The sequence below is a fragment of the Hordeum vulgare genome, chromosome 3H (assembly GCF_904849725.1).
Source record: "Hordeum vulgare subsp. vulgare chromosome 3H, MorexV3_pseudomolecules_assembly, whole genome shotgun sequence".
NCBI lineage: Eukaryota > Viridiplantae > Streptophyta > Magnoliopsida > Poales > Poaceae > Hordeum > Hordeum vulgare.
In genome coordinates, this window is record NC_058520.1 from 139,410,116 (window position 1) to 139,430,259 (window position 20,144).

Consider the following 20,144-nt stretch of genomic DNA (forward strand, 5'->3'; position numbering starts at 1 on the left):
CGTCTCCTTCCACTTGGCCTCGTTGATGAAAGTGGCCACCATGTGGCTAATGCCTGGGGGAAGCTTCAAGTCATCGATAGGTGTGTTAGGGTCATCATACCATACATTTATGTAGTCCAAAATGACTTTTGGGTCCATGGCCAGAGGAATCGCGCTGCCTGAAGCTTGTGCTACCCTCTCCTGCTTGTTTCTGATGATAGCCTGCAGAGTTTCATCATCATATTCATCACACCCTTCTGATGCAGAAGGGACTTCGATGATTTTGCCTGGGCTTGGTCTGGTTCCTCTCCCAGCAGTCACCTTAGTCTTCATTGGAGTTGGTGAAGACTTTGTCTCACAGCTTGTTGCGGAAGGAACAGAGGAGCTGGAGATAGTAGGCAGTTGCTTCACAATCTGCTTGTGTTGAGGCTTCGAAGCCTTTGGTGGTGTTGAGGGTTTTGGTGCGGATGCAGGTGCAGCCTTCTGAAGCATTTTCTCCCGAGGCTTTGAAGCCTTTGGTTTCGGTGGCACAAACTTCACTTGAGGAATGGCCGTGCCAGAAGTTTCAGCTGCAGAGGAGGTGGCGGCAGTAGCAGATTCTTCATTAAATTTCCTCACGGCAGCTTCTGCCTGCTTATGAAGCTTTGACAAGTGTTTTGTCTTTTCCTCAGGATGCCCATCAATTCCCTTGAGGCTTGAGGGATGTGCATCCTGATAATCCTCGAGAGGAGGCCGTTTGCCAGGAGGCTTAAGAGCGAATTTCTTCACGTACTTTGGAGTGACGAATCTGTATTCTTTCCACTCCTTAGCCCACCGGCGTTCTATCTTTTGAAGCCTTATCTTCCTCTTGGGCATGGTTTCTTGCTCATCAGGTGTGCAGTATTCCAGGTATATGTCATGAGGAATATCGATGGCAGTGTTCTGTTCAAGCTTCTTGCCACCCTTTTGCTTCCTTTCATCTTCCATTTTCTCCAGCTGAGGCTTTTGGTGAGGAAATTGAACTCCTGAGGATTCTGATGAAACTTGCAGATTTTCTTCAAGAAATGCTGCAAATGAGTTAAGTTGATGAGAACCTAGAGATTCATCAGCTGACATTTTTGTACCTGTGAACACAGTACAGTTGCGAGGAATTTGGAGAGGTTATATGCGTTCTCAAATTTGATGAAACTGAAAATTTGAAAGTTGAGGAATTTGACCAGTGGGTTGAGGAATTTGTCTAAGCACTCTGATCTTGGGTTCCAGAGTTGTACAGATTCGAAAATTTGCACAATTGAGGTATCTCTTGAAGACTTTTAGACGCCTAGTGAAATTCATCAACAATTGAGAAATAAGCAGTGTTTGAGGAATAGAGACTGGTAGACACTTGAGGAAAAAGAGGTTTCACAAATCTACCGTAAAATAGTAGATCGAAAGGGCTGTAAAAATAGGGTTTTTATTTACCCTCTATAGCGCGCACGAAGAACAGAGGAAGAGGCAGCAGTAGATGCTCTTTGGTGCGAGTCCACTGTGCCCTAACTTGGCAACAGAGGACAACTACGGCGGCGACGGACGATGACGTTCCTGTTCCGGCGTGATTTCGACGATGCAGAGGTCGAGGTAGTGAAGCTTTTCCTCACCGGCGGCAAAACTGCCAGCGGTGGCGCTAGGGCTTTTGCTGTAGCGGAGAGGAGGTCGAGAGAGAGAACGAAGAGTTTTGACCGGAGGGGGCAAGGACATATTTATAGCCCAGGTGAACACTGTCCAGCTGATTCTTTCGGACCGAACTACCCCTGCCCTTTCGTCTCCACAGGACACGTGTAGCAACCGTTTAAAGCGGTGGAGATCGTGCTTATCTGATCGTGGGAAGTGGGGTTCAGTTACTGTGTAACAATATAAAAATCATTTTTGAAGATTTGAGGTTTTTGTTACAAAACCATCAGCTGACAAGGATACAGTGAACATTTTGAACAAAGTTTCAATAGAACGCATATGAAGAATTGTATAGACTAGGTGAGAATAGCATAGAGGGGAAGTAGGGTCCGATCACATTGACTTAGATGAAATATCAAATTGAAGAAATAGCTATAAGTGAATGTTGTTGAGGACTTTGAAATCACAGTCTATATATATATCTAGGCAAATGAAAATCATCAAGTGTTTTTGAGGATTTTGATTAACTTGAGGATTTTGTAACAAAACGTCATGTTGACGAATTTCAGTTTTGAAGAAAGACACGTTTGAAGAACAACAACTTTGAAGAAAATCAACTTTGAAGAAATTAAGCTTTGAAGAAATTCAACTTGAGGAAATTCAAGTTGGGTGGTGGCGTGACCCACCATATAAGAATGTTGATTTCAGACGCCGCGTACAATTGTTGTAGGGCCGTGAGAATCAATTTCTTCGTTGATTCCCTCATAGTAAGAGTGATATTCTTCATTGGTTGAAGAAAATCGATTCTTCGTGTGTGGCACATCTAAGTCATCAATTTTGCATAAGTGTTAGGATGTGTGCATGTTTTTACAAAACATTTGAAGATTCTAAGATATTTAGCTCACACCGCAACTTGCAAAACCTTTTTTCATCCAAGGGCTTAGTGAAGATATCTCCTAGTTGATCGTCAGTCTTCACATGGTCGATGAGGATATTGCCCTTAGGACATGGTCCCGAAGAAAATGATGACGAATCTGGATGTGCTTGGTCTTCGAGTGTTGTACTGGGTTGTATGCAATCTTGATCGCACTCTCATTGTCGCAGTAGAGTGGCACATTCTTCATGTTGATGCCGTAATCCTTGAGGGTTTGCTTCATCCATAGCAATTGAGCACAACATGAACCAGCAGCAATGTACTCAGCTTCGGCAGTGGAGAGTGAAATGCAGTTCTGCTTCTTTGAGGACTAGCAGACTAATGATCTTCCGAGGAAATGACATGTGCCAGAGGTTGACATGCGATCCACACGGTCACTAGCATAGTCAGAATCAGAATATCCCACAAGATGAAGATTTGAGCCCTTGGGGTACCATAATCCTAGTGTTGGTGTGTGAGCTAAGTATCGAAGAATATGCTTCACGGCCTTATGGTGTGATTCCTTCGGTTTTGCTTGAAAACGTGCACACATGCAAAAACTAAGCATTATATCTGGCCTAGATGCACACAACTATAGTAAAGAGCCAATCATGGAGCGATATACCTGCTGATCGAATTCTTTACCATTTTCGTCAGTGCAGAGGTGGCCGTTGGTAGGCATTGGAGTCTTGGCACCTTTGCATTCATGCATGTCGAATTTCCTCACAACATCCTTGAGGTATTTCTCCTGTGATATGAAGATTCCATTGTGTTGTTGACGATTTTGAAGACCTAAGAAGAATTTCAGCTCCCCCATCATACACATCTGATATTCTTCACTCATCATGTAGGCAAATTCATCAGTGTAACGTTTCTTAGTACAGCCAAATATGATGTCATCGACATATATCTGGCACGCAAATAGTTCATTATCATAGGATTTAGTGAAAAGAGTTGGATCGAGTGAACCAGGTTTGAAGCCTTTCTTCATGAGGAATTCCTTCAATGTGTCATACCACGCCCTAGGGGCTTGCTTGAGACCATAGATCGCCTTTTTAAGTCTGAAGACTTTGTCTAGATTCTTTGGATCCTCAAAACCTGGGGGCTGATCAACATATACTTCTTCCTCAATCTTACCATTGAGGAATGCACTTTTCACATCCGTTTGATATAAGATAATGTTATGATGATTAGCATAAGCAAGTAGTATTCGAATAGCTTCAAGTCAAGCAACATGTGCAGAAGTTTCAACGAAATTAATTCCTTCAACCTGTGTGTAGCCTTGGGCTACAAGTCGTGCCTTGTTCCTCACCACTTGACCATCCTCATCTTGCTTGTTTTGGAAAATCCACTTAGTGCTGATGATATTGTGCTTGCAAGGATCTGGTCGTTTGACGAGCTCCCATATGTCAATCAACTTGAATTGAAGAAGATCGTCTTGCATATCTTGGATCCACTCCGGTTCCATGAAAGCCTCAGCAACTTTTGAAGGTTCTGTGATAGACACAAAGGAGAAATGCCCACAAAAGTTAACTAAGTGTGAAGCTTTTGAGCGAGTGAGAGGACCTCACGTGTTGATGTCGTCAAGGATTTTGTCAAGTTCTACTTCATTTGCAATCCTCAGATGAGCTGGTTGAGGATTTCGTCTGGGCTGAGGAATTGGTTCTGGAGCAATTTCCTCAAGAGCATATTCTTGATTTTCATCAGTGCTGGGAATGATCTCTTCATCAATTTCCTTAGTGGGAACAATGTCTTCAGTAGCTTTGAGCTTTATTGCTTCGTGAGGAGACAACTTATCTGGATCAGGAGGCAATTGCTCTCTTTGCGAGCCATTAGTTTCATCGAACCGCACATCTACAGTCTTAACAACCTTGTTGTGATAAGTGTTGAAGACTCTGTAGGTGTGCGAGTCCTTTCCATAACCGAGCATAAAACCCTCATGTGCCTTAGGTGCAAACTTTGAGCTATGGTGAGGATCTCTAGTCCAACATTTTGCACCGAAGACTTTGAAATAATTTACATTGGGTTTCTTGTCAGTGAGGAGTTCATATGAGGTTTTCTTGAGGAATTTGTGAAGATATACCCTGTTGATGATATGGCAGGCAGTGTTGATTGCTTCACACCAAAAGTGATGAGGAGTCTGATATTCTTCAAGCATGGTTCTTGCCATCTCAACCAGAGTCCTGTTCTTCCTTTCGACGACACCATTCTGTTGAGTAGTATAAGGAGCAGACAATTCGTGAGTAATACCAAGTTCATCAAGATAACTATCAAGACCAGTGTTTTTGAACTCTGTTCCATTATCACTCCTGATGTGTTTGATCTTGACGCCGAAGTTCGTCGCGGAACTTGAGGAAAATCATTTGAAGACTTCCTGCACTTTAGTTTTATACAAAATGATATGCACCCATGTGTATCTAGAATAATCATCAACCGTGACAAAGTCATATAAAGATGATGCATTTGTTAGTGTGGCATAATGAGTAGGTCCAAATAGATCCATGTGAAGCAATTCAAATGGACGAGTAGTGGTCCTGATGGTCTTCGAGGGATGCTTGGATCTGGTCATTTTCCCAGACTCACAAGCACCGTAGAGGTGGTCTTTGAGGAATTTGACTGATTCGATGCCGATGACATGCTTCTTCTTCGCGAGCATGTGCAAATTCCTCATGCCTGCATGACCAAGTCTTTGATGCCACAGCCACTCTTCCGAGGTTTTTTCTAGTAAGAAGGTGGCTGGTTGAGGACCTATAGAGAAATCAACAATGTACAAATCCCCTCATCTAACACCTTCGAAGACTTTGGATCTGTCAGATTCCATGATGACAACACATCTATATCTTCCAAAGATAACAATCATATCAAGATCATGAAGCATTGAGACTGACATAAGGTTAAATCCAAGGGATTCAACAAGCATCACTTTGTCCATGTTGTTGTCCATGGAAATAGCTACTTTGCAAAGTCCCAATACCTTGCTTTTACCTTTGTCAGCATAAGTGATTTGCTTCACGGGTGATGGAGTTAGTGGCATATTCATCAGCAAGATTTTGTCAGCACTCATGTGATGTGTGCAACCACTATCAAGAACCCACTCAGTACTCTTGGGTTTGTCATCCTGCAGATGAATTAGTACAACTTACCATCTCATATGCTTCAGACTTGAAGAATATGATATCAATTTCATCAGATAGGAATTTCATCATAAACAGTAATTATAAGGACGAGTGAAATATTTTTATTTCATCAATATTAGCTTGCGTCCCATCAAGCATTTTCTTCAGGTCTCCACCAAATTCTTCAGATGATGATTTTCATCTGGAGACCTGACCTGCATAAGTGATTAGTTCAATTTCTTCACCACCCACATCTGAAGGGGTGGTAAAGCATTCCTCATCATGTGAGCACCATATGAGAAAGGAGGCATTGAAGCTAATGCACTTCTCCTAACGGTAGGGGGTTAAAGTACTCAAATGAATATGTAGAGAATTTCTTTGAGGATTTATGAACATAATGATTTGAAGAATAACGCTCATATTCATATTCCTTGTAATTTCCCTTCATGTTAGAAACATTAGCACGGGTACGAGCATAGTTTTGACCAGTTGAGGATTTTGATCCTCTTGAAGACTTCGGTCCTCCTGAGGAATTTGATCAAGGGTTCAAATTCTTCATAGGTGGTGTCATGAGGACATTCACCTGAAGATTTTCAAGGCAACTTTTGGGAATCCAGATTTTCCTCAGGGGAGGCCCATTCCTGCAGTTAGTTCCAACATATCGAGAAAATACTTCACCAGATTGATTTTTGAACAGTTTATAGTTGGAGTGAAATGACTCATCTGAGGAATAGGACAATTCACATGCAAAGCCTATTAGATTGGATGGATCAAAAGGAGGCCCTTTAGCAGCAACCCATGAGGTTTTGGGATACTGCTCAGGTTTCCAGTATGATCCATCAGCATTCAATTTCCTCTCAAAGACAATTCCTTCTTTCCTCGGGTTCCTGTTCAAGATCTGCTTTTTGAGCACATGACAAAGGGTTTGGTGTCCTTTGAGACTTATGTATATGCCTACCACATACAATTCCTTCAGCCCTGCATTTTCATTAGTGATATTTGTGGTTTCCTCAAGTGAGGAATTTGACACTACAGGAGCAGTTGAAGAATTTGTAGCAATAGAAGCATTTGATGATTCTGGTGAAGAATTAGCAGTTTCATGTTCGATGCATTTAAGACATGGAGGAATGAATTCAGCGTGAGCAGCACTAATCTGTTGAGCTAGTAATGAATCATTTTCAATACGAAGATCATCATGAGAAACCCTCAGCTTCTCAAGATCAAGTTTCCTTTGAAGAAATTCATAGGAAAGTTTCTCATGATCAGCGAGGAGTGTAACATGACGATCTTGAAGATTATCAAATCTGAACTGAAGACTTTTCATATCTTTAGTGAGGATTTGAGTTAGATTCATTTCATCATTCAACATATCATCACTTCTGTCTAGCAGTTTCTGAAGCTTTTCTAGGGCAGTTTGTTGTTTAGTAGCAATGATAGCAAGTTTGCTGTAACTGGGTTTTTTATAATCATCAGGTTCACAGTCACTTGAATCAGAAGAGGAAGCATCATTCGGTACCTTTGAACCTTTTTCCATTAAGCAATAGGTTGGAGTGAAGTCATCAGCTTAGTGATCAGTGTGGATGGTGTTATCATTTTCTTCAAGGTTGAAGATTGACTTGCTGACGAATGTGGTTGCAAGTGCAAGGCTAGCCTATCCAGATTCCGAGTCTTCATCAGAACCCTCCTCTTCATCACATTCCTCGGATTCTTCCTCAAAATCCATTTCCTTGCCAATAAGTGCTCGAGCCTTTCTGAAACTAGTCTTCTTGTGGGATGAGGACTTTGAGGATGAGGATTTTGAAGATTTCTTCTTTTTCTCCAAGTCATCAGAACTTTCATCCTTGTATTTTGTGGGGACCCCGACTTACTAGTCGTGATTGCCATGCTCAGTGATCCCAAAGATCAATGCTCACCGAACACAGATACCGATTAAAAGAGTCTTACATCCAAGTATCGATTATTACAATGCATGACCGAAGGGTCAATTTCACAAGACAGGGCCTAAGGACAAATCACTCAGATACACTAGTAGCGGAAAACATAGGGCTAAGCGGGTGCCCATGCCATCAAGCCTACACCGACATGCATTCTGACTCGGAAGCGTCCTAGTTCGCACGGGCGTCTCTGAAGACGTACTCATCTCCAACTCCGGTCCTTCCATGTCTGTTCAATAACATAACCAGTGGCAAGCCAATGAGTACTTGGAATGTACTCGCAAACATCCCATGATATAATCAATGAAAGTGAAGGATACCAATATCATGCATCTTAGGTGTAACTCATCTGGGTGGAATGATCATGAATATGCATCAAGTTAAATAATTACTCTTGAAGAACAGGTTACATATATCAATATATCTGTCGAGGGCTAAACCATCTGGGTTCACCCTATATGCCAAGTCACCGAACTTGGTCATATCATTGCTATCATAGCAACACCTTTCTCAACACCACACACACACACACTTGGTTTATGCGGAAATAACTGGACGTAGTTTAAGCAGGATTACCCAACTGTCCTTGACTGTGGACACGGCTATTCGAATAGTTTACACGCTGCAGAGGTAGTACGCTGGACCCACGAGATCCGGGAAACTTCTGTGTCATCCACGACTCGCGGTATATGACATACCCGAGGTAAGTACCCGATCAATGCCTTTCCCCTGACAATACTAGACAAAGAGGTCCACTCGATTGGTACCCAGCCCACATGTTGTACGTCTTACGAGCACCAACTCTGGACAGTACCAACCATGCGGGGACCAACGGTGTGACTGGAACTCATAAAAATGGCATAGCCGTCCTACCCGGCATGACCCCATCATGAGAGTGACCACACATCACTCCCGCCACTAGTAATGTGGCTCTTTGCTAGCACCGACCAGAGTAATTAACATAGCCTCATCCCACAAGGGGTAACGTGGTCGTAGTGGTAAGGTTGGGACGGTCGACGCGTCATAAATCTAATCCCATTTCCGAAACCATACTCACACAAATACTGGGTGCATCACTTCACCCAAAGTGACCACCTAACTCATCATCACCCTCGGGCATTAGTGGCACCCGACGGGGTTTTAGTAAACTCTTGCTTTATGTCAAGAACATGCTCATGATAATACTACTTATATATTTACTTGTCAACATGGTATTAGCATGACCCTCAAGGGGTAGGGTCAAGCTCAATGCATGTGCTCCGGGGGAGCCTTCGGTAAAATCATGTCAAATGATTACCGACACTTATGATCATATGCAACGAGAATACTTGGTATTTTAACATGCAAAGTAACATATGATCAGTCATGGTCAAAGGGCTGCTTGCCTTGGTCAGCTAAGTATCCGGGCTCTTCGAGGTCTTCCGCTTCGATTCCCTCGTCACACGGATTTTCTATCGTCGATAAAACAATAAATAAGAAATAGCTCACACAGAAACAGACCACAAAGTCATTTAAAAATGCTCTTTATTACAGATAAATCTAAGGTATCATTTTAAAAATATTTTCCTTAGTTTTCCTTGAAGGAATATTTTTGAAATCAACCAAACAGAAGCAAAACTATTTCAATTTAGTCCTTTTTATTAATGTAAAATAGAATAGTTGTTGGGAAATTCATCCAAACATATTATTAAATACTACACATTTTTAGAAGAATAACAGTGGAAGAATCATATTTTTACACTGGTTAAATGTTTTTATAAAAATCTTAGAAAGTAGGGTTTAAAAATAAAAGAACAACCCGCTAACTCCCGGCCTGGCTCGGCCCAGAGTTAGGCTGGCCCATGGCCAGTCAACAGCCTGCACAGGCGCGCACGCCATCACGTTTGAACCTAACACGCGGGGCCCTACGGTCAGCGGCTGAGGTCAGCGCGGGGGAGGAGGTGATACGTCTCAAACGTATCTATAATTTTTGATGGTTTCACGCTGTTATCTTGTCAACTTTGGATGTTTTGTTTACCTTTTATATCTTTTTTGGGACTAACTTATTAACTTACTGCCAAGCGCCACTTCCTGTTTTTTCTGTATTTTTGACTCTTTTCAGATCTGATTTTGGAACGGAGTCCAAACGGAATAATTCTTTTGCGGTGATTTTTTCAGGAAAATAACAAAAATATTGGAAGAAAAAGATACCGGAGGGGGGTCATGAGGGCGCCACATACCCTGTCACCGCACCCCCCTAGGTCGCACCAAGCAAGCTTGTGGGCCCCTCGGGGGCCCACTTGATGCAACTCCACCACCATATGGTCCTATGAATTCAGAAACCTCCAGAAAGAAACAAAGATCGAGAGTTCCGCCGCCGCAAGTTTCTGTTTCCGTGAGATCTCATCTGGAGACCCTTCCCGGTGCCCTGGCGGAGGGGACTTTGGAGTTGGAGGGCCTCTTCATCAACATCATCGCCCCTCCAATGACTCATGAGTAGTTCACTTCAGACCTACGGGTCCGTAGTTAGTAGCTAGATGGCTTCTTCTATCTCTTGGATCTTCAATACAAAGTTCTCCACGATCTTCATGGAGATCTATCCGATGTAATCCTCTTTGGCGGTGTGTTTGTCGAGATCCGATGAATTGTGGATTTGTGATCTGATTATCTATGATATATATTTGAGTCGTTGCTGATTTGTAATTTGCATGATTTGATATCCTTGTAAGTCTCTCCGAGTATTGTGTTTTGTTTGGCCAACTAGATCTATGATTCTTGCAATGTGAGAAGTGCTTGGTTTTGGGCTCTTACCATGTGGTGACCTTTCCCAGTGACAGTAGGGGTAGCAAGGCACACGTCGTGTAGTTGCCGTCAAGGGTAACAAGGTGGGCTTTGTCATAGATATGAGATTGTCCATCTACATCATGTCATCTTGCTTAAGGCATTACTCTGTTCTTTTGGACTTAATACACTAGATGCATGCTGGATAGCGATCGACGTGTGGAGTAATAGTAGTAGATGCAGAAAGTATCGGTCTACTTGTTTTGGACGTGATGCCTATAGATATAATCATTGCCATAGATGACGTCACGACTTTGCGCGGTTCTATCAATTGCTCGACAGTAATTCGTTCACCCACCGTCTACTTGCTTTCATGAGAGAAGCCACTAGTAAACACTACGGCCCCCGGGTCTATTCACACCCATCGTTTACACCTTCGCTTTTACTTTGCTTTGTTACTTTGTTGCTTTCAGTTCTCACTTGGCAAACAATCTATAAGGGATTGACAACCCCTTCATAGCGTTGGGAGCAAGCTCTTTGTGTTTGTGCAGGCACTTGTGATACTCCTTCACTGGATCGATACCTTGGTTCTCAAAACTGAGGGAAATACTTACCGCCACTGTGCTACATCACCCTTTCCGCTTCGAGGGAACACCAGGCCACGGGGGAATCCTTTGCATATTTGCCTAGGAAGTCCCTAATGCGTAGCCGCTGCAGCAGGATTCCTGGCGCCGTACGAGGGAAGGTCTGTTGTCACTATAGCAAGAAAAATTTCTGGCGCCGTTGCCGGGGAAGGAGAGATCTATCCAAGTAGGTCTCACAAACTCATCTCCTGCGTTTACTTTTTTGCGAGTTGCCTCTCGTTTTCCTCTCCCCCACTTCACATTTGCCGTTTTCATTTGCCTTTCTCCTTTGCCTTTTTTTCGTTTGCCTTTTTCGTTCGCCCTTTTCTCTCGCTTGCTTTTTGTTCGCATGTGTTCCATGTGCCTTCAATATGCTTGCATCTTCGCTTGCTGAAAATCTAGTGATATGGATCTTCATCCACTTGCTAATCTCTTTAAGAGATCCAATTATGTTGATCCAATTGCTAGTGAGTTGAGTGCACTTGACTATCTTTATGGAGTTTTGCTTGAGATGCGTGAATCTGAAAATTGTGAGGAAGAAATTTATGAAGTGATTCACGAGGGCTCCTTGGATGAAAAGCATGATTGCAATGGTTTCACTATAAATTATATTAGTGACAATCATGCTAAAAATATGCAAAACCCTAAGCTCGAGGATGCTAGTTTTGCTTTGTCCACTACTTGTTGCAATGATCATGAGTGGGGCGATGATTTTTCTTATGATCTTGAAAATTTGTTTAAGCCTCATGATGAATATGATATTTTCAATATTATTGAAAGTTGGTTTGGAGAAGTCATGACTTTAGTTGATGATAATCCCACTATTTTTGAAGAGCGTCAACTTTGCATGCATGTGAATCATGAAAAGAATATCCTATGTGATAGTTACATTGTCGAATTCGAATATGATCCCACATGTAATTATTATGAGAGAGAAAAATATGGTGGTAGAAACTTTCATATCACTAAATCACCTCTCGTTAAGTTGAGATTGCTATTGTCTCTTTCTTCTTCCTTGCATATGGTAACTATTGGTTGTCTTGACAATCTGTTTTCCTATAAAATGCCTATGCATAGGAAGTATGTTAGACTTAGATGTGATTTTCACATGCTTTATGATGCTCTCGTTGTGCTTCAATTCTTGTCTTTTGTGTGAGCATCATTGAATTATGAATGCCTAGCTAAGGGCGTTAAACAATAGCGCTTGTTGGGAGGCAACCCAATAAATCTATCTTTTTCTTTCTGTTTTGTGTATTCCACACATTCATAATTCTTATGATTGTGTATTTTGTGTTTGTTTTTGCGTTTGTGCCAAGCAAAACCGTTATGATTAGTCTTGGGGATGATCGTTTGGTCATGCTGGAAAAGACAGAAAATTTCTGCTCACGAAAAGAATTTTCATTTTTTTTCTGTAAGAGCTTTTGAGTTTATTCGTTTTGGTGCTGATTGCTACGCAACTTCTTCAGACTGTCGTAAGTTTTCAGAATTTTTGAAGTAACAGAAGTATACGAAGTATACAGATTGCTACAGACCGGTCTACTGTTAACAGATTCTGTTTTTGTTGTGTTGGTTGCTTATTTTGATGAAATATGGATAGTATCAGGGGGTATTAGCCATCGAAGATTCAAAATACAGTAAACCAACATCAGCATAAGTAGAATTTAAGTTTGCTATAGTACCTAAGGAAGTGGTGGTTTGCTTTCTTATACTAATGTTATCACGAGTTTCTGTTTAAGTTTCGTGTTGTGAAGTTTTCAAGTTTTGGGTGAAGTTCTTATGGACAAAGAGATAAAGAGTGGCAATAGCTCAAGCTTGGGGATGCCCAAGGCACCCCAAGAGATTCAAGGGTGTTGTAAAAGCCTAAGCTTGGGGATGTCCCGGGAAGGCATCCCCTCTCTCTTCTTCAATCCATCAGTAACGTTACTTGGGGCTATATTTTTATTCACCACATGTTATGTGTTTTTGCTTGGAGCGACTTGTATCGCAGGAGTATTTTATTTTTGTTGTGTCACAATCATCCTTGCTGCACACCTAGAGATAGAGACATGCACTCACCGTGATTTTGTCGAGCTTCACTTATATCTTTTGGTAGACAATTCAGCTCACATGTGCTTCACTTGTATCTTTTGAGCTAGATACTTTTGCTCTATGTGCTTCACTTATATCTTTTAGAGCACAGCGGTGCGTGGCTTGGTAGGTGATCTATGCTTTGAAAGTAGTCTCAAAAGGGGTAGTTATCCAAAGGGATACGAAAACTTCCACCTTCATGTGCATTGAATAGTTAGAGAAGTTTGATTCATCTCAATTAGTTTTGAGTTGTGGTCTTGGTAATATTGAAGTCATGCTAGTAAGGTGTTGTGGATCTAGAAATACTTGTGTTGAAGTTAGTGATTCCCGTAGCATGCACGTATGGTTAACCGCTATGTGATGAAGTCTGAGCATGATTAGTATATTGATTGTCATCCTTTGTGTGGCGGTCGGGATCGCGCGATGGTTTATACCTACCAACCATTCTCCTAGGAGTATGCGTTGAATCCTTTGTTTCGGTTACTAATAAAACTTTTGCAACAAGTATATGAGTTCTTCATGACTAATGTTGAGTCCATGGTTTAGATTCCCTTTCACCTTCCACCATCACTATCTTCTTTAGTGTCGTGCAACTTTCGCCGGTGCACAAAACCCACCATTAGCCTCCCTCAAAACAGCCACCATACCTACCTACTATGGCTTTTGCAAAGTCATTCCGAGATATATTGCCATGCAACTACCACCATCACATGTGCCACCACGTCTACATTGCCATTGCATGATCGTAAGATAGCTAGCATGATGTTTCCATTTATGTCTATGCCATGCTAGGTCATTGTCACGGTACACTACCGAAGGCATTCCATATAGAGTCATCATTGTTCTAAGTTTGGAGTTGTAAGTGTGATGATCATCATTGATGGAGCATTTTCCCATGTGAGAAATAAAAGAGACCAAAGATGCCCACCAAAAAAAAGAGGCCAAAGAGCCCATTCAAAAAAAATGAGAGAAGAAGTGAGAAGGGACAATGCTACCATTTTTCCACACTTGTGCATATTAAGCACCATGATCTTCATGATTGAGAGTCTCTCGTTTTTGTCACCACCATATAGCTAGTGGGAAATTTTCATTATATAACTTGGCTTGTATATTCCAATGATAGGCTTCCTCAAAATTGCCTTAGGTCTTCGTGAGCAAGCAAGTTGGATGCACACCCACTAGTTTTCTTTAAGAGCTTTCACATACTCTTAGCTCTAGTGCATCATTTGTATGGCAATCCCTACTCATTCACATTGATATCTATTGATGAGCATCTCCACAGCACATTGATATGCCTAGTTAATGTGATCATCTTCTCCTTGTTTGTCTTGCATCCTCCACCACACTCCACACCACTTATAGTGAAAAAACCATGACTCACGCTCATGTATTGCGTGAGAGTTGAAAAAGTTTGAGAAAGTAAAGGTGTGAAAACAATTACTTGGCCAATATCGGGGTTGTGCATGATTTAAATTCTTTGTGCAATGATGATAGAGCATAGCCAGACTATATGATTTTGTAGGGATAACTTTCTTTTGGCCTTGTTATTTTGAAAGTTCATGATTACTTTGCTAGTTTGCTTGAAGTATTATTGTTTCCACGTCAATAGCAAACTATTGTTTTGAATCTAATGGATCTAAAGATTCACGTCACATAAGAGGAGTTACAAAGGACATCTATGCTAGGTAGCATGAAAGCATCAAAATTTCATTCTTTATCATTTCCCTACTCGAGGACGAGCAGGAGTTAAGCTTGGGGATGCTTGATATGTCTCAAACGTATCTATAATTTTTGATGGTTTCACGCTGTTATCTTGTCAACTTTGGATGTTTTGTTTACCTTTTATATCTTTTTTGGCACTAACTTATTAACTCAGTGCCAAGCACCAGTTCCTGTTTTTCTGTGTTTTTGACTCTTTTCAGATCTGATTTTGGAACGGAGTCCAAACGGAATAATTCTTTCGCGGTGATTTTTTCAGGAAAATATCAAAAATACCGGAAGAAAAAGATACCGGAGGGGGGTCACGAGGGCTCCACAAGCCCTATCGCCGCGACCCCCCTAGGTCGCGCCAACCAAGCTTGTGGGCCCCTCGGGGGCCCACTTGATGCACCTCCACTGCCGTATGGTCCTATAAATTCAGAAACCTCCAAAAAGAAACAAAGACCGGGAGTTCCGCCGCCGCAAGTTCCTGTTTTCGCGAGATCTCATCTGGAGACCCTTCCCGGTGCCCTGGCGGAGGGGACTTTGGAGTTGGAGGGCTTCTTCATCAACATCACCGCCCCTCCAATGACTCGTGAGTAGTTCACTTCAGACCTACGGGTCCGTAGTTAGTAGCTAGATGGCTTCTTCTCTCTCTTGGATCTTCAATACAAAGTTCTCCATGATCTTCATGGATATCTATCCGATGTAATCCTCTTTGGTGGTGTGTTTGTCGAGATCCGATGAATAGTGGATTTGTGATCAGATTATCTATGATATATATTTGAGTCTTTGCTGATTTCTAATTTGCATGATTTGATATCCTTGTAAGTGTCTCCGAGTCTTGGGTTTTGTTTGGCCAACTAGATCTATGATTCTTGCAATGGGAGAATTGCTTGGTTTTGGGTTCTTACCGTGTGGTGACCTTTCCCAGTGACAGTACGGGTAGCAAGGCACACATCGTGTAGTTGCCATCAAGGGTAACAAGGTGGGCTTTGTCGTAGATATGAGATTGTCCATCTACATCATGTCATCTTGCTTAAGGCATTACTCTGTTCTTTTGGACTTAGTACACTAGATGCATGCTGGATAGCGGTCGACGTGTGGACTAATAGTAGTAGATGCAGAAAGTATCAGTCTACTTGTTTTGGACGTGATGCCTATAGATATAATCGTTGCCATAGATGACGTCACGACTTTGCGCGGTTCTATCAATTGCTCGACAGTAATTCGTTCACCCACCGTCTACTTGCTTTCATGAGAGAAGCCACTAGTAAACACTACGGCCCCCGGGTCTATTCACACCCATCGTTTACACCTACGCTTTTACTTTGCTTTGTTACTTTGTTGCTTTCAGTTCTCACTTGGCAAACAATCTATAAGGGATTGACAACCCCTTCTGAGCGTTGGGAGCAAGCTCTTTGTGTTTGTGCAGGCACTTGTGATACTCCTTCACAAGATCGATACCTTGGTTCTCAAAACTGAGGGAAATACTTACCGCCGCTGTGCTACATCACCCTTTCCGCTTCGAGGGAACACCAACGCAAGGCTCCAAGGCCACGGGGGAATCCTTTGGATATTTGCCTAGGAAGTCCCTTAGGCGTAGCTGTACCAGGGAAGGTATGTTGTGGCAGTAGCAGGAGGCTGGGCCACTGACAGGTGGGGCACACCTGTCGGGGTCGTCTTCTACCTCTGGCCAGAGAGGAGGAGGAGGACGCCGACGAGGTTGCCGACGCGCTCATGTCCCAATGAGCACTGAAATGGGTTCGCCTCACTGTCGCCTACCTGCTGGTGGTCGGAACAACGACGGGGAGGCAGGGGTTCACCGGCGACGAGGAGGCCGTGGCGGAGGAGTTTTGGGAGGTGGTCGAGGGGGTGGCTAGAGACACGGAAAAGCTCGGGCGAGTTGGGGGAAAGCTTCTTGGGATCGAGAGGGTTAGTTTGGTGGGTCGAGGGGTGCAGGAGCCGTCATGTAGCCGGATATCGACCGGAGCTCCGAGGCGGAGGGGCCTCGGTCGATCTCGAGCACCAGGGCTCTGTTGGGTTGCTGGGGTGGCTAGGGAGGTACTAGTGATCGTGGTGAAGCTATCTGAGAGGTGCTGGAGCGAGGGGGAGGGCTATTTATAGGCTCGCGATGGTGAGCAGATTCGGGAGCGCCCGTGACTCACCGTGGCGCGCATGGGGTGCAGAGAGAGGCTGGGGTCGAAACCACGGTCTCAGGACGTGGTTTTGGACTGCCCGAACCATCTGTAGCAGAGGGAAAGAGAGGGAAGTCGAGCATTCGTGGCCGCGCAACCTTGGCCGGTTCTGGTGCGCGGGGGCACGTGTCGCGCGAGCTCTAGCGCGGGAGAGGAGGGCCCCTAAGGCTTGCTCGATACAAAAGGGTTGTCGGGGAAGAGGTTGGACATCTCGGGGGAGGCTGGAACTGGCCGAGGGCGTCGCCCCCACCTCGGTGACTCCCTGTAGCGCGCCCAGAGCAAAGTTTTGGCATGCCACAGCATGTTGGTGCGCTCTGAGGCACTTTGGACATGTCTAGCATGTCCTGGCACTGACTGGGGGTGTGGCTAGCCGTTTGGTTCTTGTGGGAGCTTCGGCTGGTCAAGGGAGGCAAGAAATACTGGTGTTGTCAGTCATGAACTGAGATCTAAATTGGGGTTTTTGGCCTTTCCACTTTGAACCAGTGAGGGGCCCGTTGACTGGGGTTAGACACAGGTGCTGGCTACTTAATCTATAAGTTTGAAGCAAAGGGGTTTTGTTTAGCTGTGGCTAAGGCGGCTTTTTCCTATCTGTTAGAAGGTGTTCGACCGTGGCTTAAGGGGGTTGCACCCCACCACTGGTGCTGCAACTTAAGAGGTTTGGGTTTGGTGGTAAACCATGGAGTTTCACCAAATTTGAGCCCCAAAGGACAAGTTTGAAAATACTCCAATATGACCAGATATGTCCCTTCCAAAGGGAGTGTGGGCAAACTAAGTCCCACAAATCCCATTTTTGGTGTGGAACACTCATTTGAGGAATTAGGCACTCCTGCAAAGTTTTAGCATCATTGGACAAACTTTGCTATGTAGAGTTGCTCTAACTTGATTCTGGATAGACATGGTTTTAGGGTTATTTGGGGTCCTTATTCACCTTTGATCAAGGTGAAACTTTATGTGGACACCAAACAAGGCTTAGGGATAACACTGGAATTTTCTAGGAATTTATTGAGAATATTTCCTTTGGAAATATTTCAAACTACCAAAACAGACAGAAATAGCTTTCATAGTTTTATTCAAAAAATATAACACAAAATGGGGTTTGAAATCCGATGTATGGAAAATATATGTCCTTCTGATCATCTCCAAATTTAATCATATTTTTCTCAGGCAGAAAAGTATTTTTCCATGTTGGAATACCAATTCTGGCCTAAAAATGGACATGTTATTTAATTAGGAAAATAATCACAAAAATAATTATTTTTGTGGTTTTGAAATAAAAAGGTAGGTTAAAATCAGATTGCCAAATATGAGTAGAAGCACTGCTTGCTATCAAGGACATGTAGTGCAACTTAAGGTAGGTTTTTCCTTGATCAGAAATAAGCAAAGTTTTTTGGAAATCAGTATAATACCAAAAGAATTTAGGGTTTTAAATCCTCACATAATCAAGCATACAAGCATACAATGTCAATCATGGCACTCACAACACTAGTTTTGAAAAAGTTTTAACAAGCTCAGAATTTCACTATACAGACAAGTGATAGCAAAAACAGGGTGTGACATATTTCTTCTTCTTTGATTCCTTTCCCCAACGAGGACAATCAGCAATGTAGTGACCTGACTTCTTGAATTTGTGGCAGGTTCTTTTCTTGTAGTCCTCAGATGAAGATTCTGATTTCCTTATATCTCGTCTTGAAGATTTACCAAGCTGGCCACGTCTCGTAAACTTTTGGAATTTCCTCAGGAGCATTGCAAGCTCCTGTCCAAATTCTTCAGGATCACCAATGCTACCTTCCGAGTCTTCTTCTTCCGACGAGGAAATTGCTTTGGCTTTCAGTGCACGAGGTCGAGAATAGCTTGGTCCATATAGATCTCTCTTTTCCTCTTGTTGGAATTCATGAGTATTGAGTCTTTCGAGTATATCAGCAGGATCAAGCATCTTGTAGTCTGGTCTTTCTTGAATCATCAGAACTAAAGTATCAATTGAAGAATCCAAAGATCTTAGCAGTTTCTTCACAACTTCATGATTAGTAATCTCTCGAGCTCCCAGTGCTTGCAGTTCATTTGATATGTCAGTGAGGCGATCAAAGGTATCTTGGCATCTTTCATTGTCAAGCCTCTTGAAGCGACTGAAGAGATTGCGAAGAACATCAACACGAGAATCACGCTGGGTTGATACTTCTTCATTAACTTTGGACAGCCTTTCCCAGATAAGTTTTGTTGAGCCCAAAGCACTCACTCTGCCATACTGACCTTTGCTCAGATGGCCACAGATGATATTCTTTGCTTGAGAATCAAGTTGCTTGAATTTCTTCACAACAGCGGCAGAGACAATAGCAGTGACGATAGGGACGCCATGTTCCACAATATACCAGAGATCATTGTCAATAGCTTCTAGATGCATCTCCATCTTGGTCTTCCAGAAGGGAAAGTCCTTTCCTTCGAAAGTAGGACATCCTGCAGTAACCTTGGTCATGCCTGCAGTCGACATAACTAAAACTCCAGGTGGTTAAACCAAAATCACACAGAACAAGGGAGTACCTTGCTCTGATACCAATTGAAAGTGCGTTATATCGACTAGAGGGGGGTGAATAGGAGATTTTTAGAATTTCATCACTAAGGAAATTCCTTTTGAGGAAATTCCAAACTGATGACTAACTTGCAGCGGAAACAACAACGGATCAGGAGTGCAAAGTATCACTACAACAGTTTTTCAAGGTGAAGAATATGAACATCAGTTTGCACAGAATACAGGCATAGAGACAACGGGTGAAGAATAACTTGTGTGAAGAATTTGGGGTTGAGGAATTTCAGAGAAAGTCTTCAGCAAATTTTTCAAACAATGACAATGGAAGTCTTCAACATACAATGTGAGGAATTGAAAGGGTTGAAGAAATAGAACCCGTTTCACAGCAAAGACAGTGGTTGATGACCCAGTTCCAATAGTTGTGACAGTTGTACATCTGGTTTGGAGCAGCTTGGTATTGAAACCAAAAGACACACAGTCCCGAGACACATAGTCCCTACCGTATTCTCCTTGAGCTAAGAACACATAGTCCTCGCTCAACACTCGTGGTAAGTCTTCAGGGCAGACTTCCAAACCCTCACAAACTTGTTCACCTGGCGATGCACAATTGACTGCTGCATTGCTCTAGACCATGACGCCTAACCGTCTCGAGGATGCACAGTCCTGAAAGGTAAAAGGCTTCAGTCCCACACAGAAACGACTTCTT

At 42.9% G+C, this 20,144-nt stretch overlaps 1 pseudogene; it reads right to left on the minus strand.

Annotated features, from left to right (window-relative positions):
• Positions 1-7,063: 7,063 nt before the first annotated feature.
• LOC123443568 lies at positions 7,064-18,877 on the minus strand (annotated as a pseudogene).
• Positions 18,878-20,144: the final 1,267 nt, after the last annotated feature.